Here is a 5,390-nt window from a genome sequence, read left to right as displayed (position 1 = left end):
GAGGAAGGAAATGGCTACTGGTTAAATGGTCAGTGTTGTGAGAGAAGAAACAGTAATAAAAACAACCTAAGAACAGCTGCCATCAGTATCTCTCCCCTCGTCCCCAGCTGTTTGCGGCCTTGGAGACAGAAAGGCAGTGACCTTGCTGGTCACCAGCCCAATGACTACCACCCAGTCTGCTGCGGCGGGCAAACTTGGTCCAATGCCAGGCAAGGCCTGCAAGCGTTGGTAACGCCGGGGGCAGGGGGCAGAAGGGTCAATTGCATGAACCTGACTCTGTGACAGTTGGCACAGGTGGGGGGGGGGAGAGAAGAGCTTAGTTCCCCAAATGCCACACTGGCTAAGCTGCGTTGGGTAACATGCCGAAGAAGATTCACATTGTCTCCGATGTGAATAAGTCTTACCTCACAGTCCAAGAAATCCAGGCGAGGCCTGCTTCCTGCACGTGGTGATAGGGCTCCACTTCTATTTCCAGCTGCTCCTCTTGGTCCTTTCCTGTGGGGTCAGGGAGGCTTTAGGGGGCCTCTCTCTGAGGAGAAAGAGGATGCATTTCAAGAACCACCCCAGCAGAATTGTCTTCATTCTCATTGGCTGGAATTGGGTCATATGCCCTTTGCTGAACCAATCACAGGCTGAAGGATGAAACAAACATGGTGGATTTGGACCAATATGGATTTATTTTCTCAGATTGGTAACCAAATCTCCCCTAAAACATAGAGAGCTGACCCTTGGGTAAAATCAGGACTGTCTTACCAAGGAAGGTGACAAGAGAAATATTGGGGAAGCCATCAACAGTTTCTGCCACAGATGCCTTTTCAACCGTATTTGCATTTAACTTTTTTACTGAAAGATACAGAAATAGTATGCACATAAGTGTCACAATCTCCGGTGGATTTTAGCAAAACAGAACAGACTCTGGTACCAGTAGCAAGGTGGAGCAACAGAACATGGGAAACCCAGTGGCTTCCACTGGCTGTCATGATCGTACCCCAGGTAGAGCAGTTGTCTTGACTTCTATCATTATAGTTTTGCCCATTTGCAAACTGTATAAATTGATTTTGGTAGACTTATAGAACTATAATATACTTATGTAAGTAACATTACCGTACGTTGTTTCATGTTTGGCTTCTATTGCTCAGTGTTGTGGCTGTGTGGGTCACGCAGATCTTTGTCTATGATTGTGAATGTTTTACTCCCTCTGCTGCCTGGTTTAGTATTCTGTAAGCACGGTTCACCTTATGGGTTCGTTTTTACCACGGGGAAGGCATCTGGTGGCTCCTAGTTTTTTTCACAGCTATAACAGGAATGCGATGGTGAAGGATTTGCCATAAAGCTGGTCTGGAAGAGCTCAGGAGAAGTGGTGTGCCTGACTCTGCACCCACAGGAGATGCAAGTTTTGTCCCCACAGTTTCTTGCCTATGGTAGGACCTGGGTGGGTTCTACCCCACAGTCAGGCTCCAGGGAGAGCAGAAGACTAGGAGGCAGATTGTGGGGCAACAGGGAGAGGGCAGTGTTTTGTGAACTTGCTTGACTCTGGGCAAGGCGGGCTGGGTGCAGCTAAGATGTGCTTATCGCCCTCTCCACAGTCTGGCCCAAGCCCAGCTGCTGCTCAGGTGGGTGTGTGACCTGGATCCATCCGGGTGGCCCGCCACCCAGTGTAAGCAAGAGGCTGTAAATGGAAACCAACTGGCTGTATTTTTTGGGGGGAAATTTTCACTTTGCTGGAAGATGAGGAGTGATGTTGGGGCCTCCCTCTCTTCTCCTCCAGATGGTGGGTGCATAGAGGTTGACCCATGAGTGGCCTTGCACTGGAAGGATACAGTCACAGGATTGAGATGAGATGGCAAAAAGACCCAAACATTGGCCACCCCTGATGCCTCCCTTAGGGCTCCAGGAGTGCAGGGCCTTCCAACATGCTGGCTTGGACCTAGGAGAACAAACTCCAGAATGCCCACACTGATGAGGCTGGCTTTCTACAGGCTGATGCACAGGTCCTGGCATGGGAAATGAAGTTTCTAGAAACTGAAATCTGAACACAGACATTGCACATTTTCCTGGGCAGCCTTGACTTTCTCTTCCTTGGATGAGGATGTATTTTTTACAACCCAGCAGCTGATTCCAGCACTAGGAGGGGGCAGGTAGAGAGAGAGAGGTGTCTGGAAATGGTTCACATGTAGGGTGGAGAGGATCCGTGCATCTCCTGCATGGTGATGTAAGTGGGGAGAAGAATAGGGCTGCGATGGTGCAAGAAATAAGCTTCTTGCCCTACTAGATATTAAGACATCTTGCAAAGCAAAATTAATGTTTGAGGCAAAGGGTGGGATTGGTTGCAAGAACAGACAAGTGGGCCACTGAGGCTGAGCATGATCTCAGACACAGGTTCATAGTCAATGAGTATAACAGCTAGGGAGTTATGGGCTAGTAAGATAGCAACCCGCTCGAATGGAAGGGTGAAGGGGGCTTCACAAGTGGTGCTGGGAAAACTGGTTTACTCTGAACATGCAAACAATTCCAGATGCCCATCTCACACCACAGGGAGAGGGGGCTGCAGTCATGCCAAAGACCCCCGAGAGCAGCATAGACTCAAATCTCTGAGATAGGGATGAATTTTCAAGACTTCAAATTCATAACTCATGGGGATGGGGGAACAGGGAAAATAGCTCAGAGGCACAGTGCCTTCCTGGCAAGCATGAGGTTCTGGGTTCAATTCCCTGGTCCTTCCCCCCTCAAAAATGCATAAATCAGAAGACAAAACATTGATTGAATGAGAATGAAGGATAGAAGGAATGAGGACAGGCAGGGGAGAGAGGGGAGGAGAGAGAAGGAAAAGAAAAGAAAGCAAAACAGAAAAGAGAAAAAGAGATGATTCGTGGAAGCAGACTGTAGAGGCTAATGCGCCAGTGGTGAGGCATGCAGACTCAGTCACTATCTGCAAAGTGCAAAGCAACAGTGCGATGTCACACTAATTGGGCTGGGAAGAGAAGGACAGGCAGTGCCTGGCACTGCCGAGGACATGGTTCACGAAAGCCTTCAATCCCACCAGCGAGAGCGGGTGCCTTCAGCTCTGCAGCAGGCCGCACACTGTTTCTCAAGCTAAGTGAGCACACGCCCTGTGACTCAGCAGTCTCCCTCCCGGCCACGCATCTCAAAGAAATTCTGACACACCCACGAGGGGACACGTACGAGCTTGATCCTCACAGCGCTCTTCATGGTGGCCTGAAGTGGGAAGCCACGGTGCATCCGTCCATCTGTCCCTAGGCAGCTGTGGTGCAGATGTGGAGGGTGTCGCTTGGGAACTCCAGGCAGGCGCATGAACACACAGGGTCCTCGGTGCATGGCGCTTGTGGAAAGTCACCTCAGAGGAGCAGGGTATCTGCCAGCCACTGTCAGTTACATCAATTAGAACCATGCAGATATAGGAATAGCAGCACTTACTTTGTAAGCCCAGAGGAGAATGACAGACTAGAAAGAGGAAGGGAAGGAGGGAAGAGGGGAAAGCTGATCCCAAAAGGAAGAGGAGAGAAGGAAAAATTAGAGGAATTCTGTGCAAACCCGTGACTACAATGACAGTAATGAAGTGGATGGGATGGTAGTCCTTATATAGATGTATGTGATAATCTCAAACTTTGTTCTCTAAAGACAGTAACAGGTATGCTTGTCAAACTGTCAGGCCACACCTTGTGGTGATGGAGTCCTGGGACAGAGCCCCCTTGGAGCCCAGGACACTGTTTTGTGGTCCCTCTCTCCATGTCCTCTCTGTGTGGCTATTTTGTATTCACGCCTTGCTAATTTGGACACTCAGCTTAATGCAAAGATGGCTGCTTCTGGGTAAGTGGTGTCCCAGCCTCTGAGGTGCACCAAGCCAGCTCAGGACCTCAGAGAGATTCCAGCTAAGCACAGAAAGTGTCATTGGGTGTGGCTCAGAAAGCTGGTGCTCGCCCTCCTGGTGCCCCGGCTCCCTGGCTGGATGACCCTGGTTGGAAACCGAGGTCAGGGAGTGGCCTTCATTTTACTGGTGGGAGGGTCCTTCCCGTGCATTCCGCACACCAGATAAGCATCTAATTGCGGGCTGCACAGAGGCTGGCTGTGGGTTACCTTTTATTAGTAATAATAACAGCAATGATGGTGAAGATGACAACAGCAACCATTTAGAGAGTGCCAGGTACCCGCTGCACTGATTGCCAGCCTGCTCTCCTGTCCTGAGAGCCACCTCAGGGGAGAGAGAGGCCCTGGACCAGGCCAGAAGATTGGATGACTTTGGCTACATTTCTGCAGCAAGTCCTTGGCAGAACCATGGGCATAGGAGCCCTAAGCCTATGCCAAAAACCACACCAGTATGCACCCAGCACAAGAAAACTCAGACTGAGAGTGGGTCCAGAGCTAGAGAGATGTGCTGCTGGGGCAGGGGAAGGGACTTGAACAGCTTTGAAGGAAGAGAGATGAAAAGAGAGAGTTAAGGGCAGGCAGGACTCAGAGAGGCAGAGAAGGACCGAGATAGACTAGCGGTGGGAGAGAACTGAGAGGGGCCAGGATAGAAGGAGAGAGACCACTAGGGCTTTAAGGCAGGAGGATGGAGAAAAGGAAGAGATTCAGATTTGAGGCGGGATGGGAAGAGATTTAAAGACAAACAGATTTTAGGAGAGCAAGGGATCAAGGAAATGAAGGGAGGAAAGGAGGAGAGGGAGAGAGGAAGGGAGAAAGAAATGACAAAAGAAAGTGTTATAGGTAGCTAAGTTAGGTAAAAGCATATCCTAGGCAGTCAGACAGAGCTAGGCCCATGAGGGATCCAGTACAGAGAACGAGAATACATTACAGTTGTGGCTGGAGGTTTGTCTATTAAAGGCCAGGCTTCATGATAAAGAAAAGGGCTGGGAAGATAGCGCAGTGGCATAAGCACCTGCCGGGCAAGTTCAAAATCCTGAGTTTGATTATAGGTCTATGTGCCTCCCCAAGGGACACTGGTATCACCTTGTCCAATAAACTCTAGGTAGACATCAGCCACCCAGATGGATGACCAAGACCTCGTAACTCATCTCCCTCTGCTTTCCATATACACTTGCTCTGTGACCTGCTTCCCCATTAGATCAACATTACCTAGGCAGTCCTACTTGTACATTTACGTGTTGAGCATAGTATTTCCCCATGTTATAACCACCTTGTGATTTTGCACCCAGCTCACAATTTCACTCTATTAAAACTTCATTTTACAAGTGTGTTCATTGACAATCCACCTTCAGGTCCTCTCCTGTCTCAGGAATTCTCTCTCTTGGAAAGATTTCCCTGCCCTTAACCTCTGTTGCTCCTCAAAATTCATTCTTTATGAATTTTGGGAAACACAAATTAAGCATATTTAACATCTAGCACCTTAGGAGAGCTGCAATATTTCTCCT

Source organism: Octodon degus, unplaced genomic scaffold, assembly GCF_000260255.1.
Source record: "Octodon degus isolate 3935 unplaced genomic scaffold, OctDeg1.0 scaffold00206, whole genome shotgun sequence".
Lineage (NCBI taxonomy): Eukaryota > Metazoa > Chordata > Mammalia > Rodentia > Octodontidae > Octodon > Octodon degus.
This window is presented reverse-complemented; position numbering follows the sequence as displayed.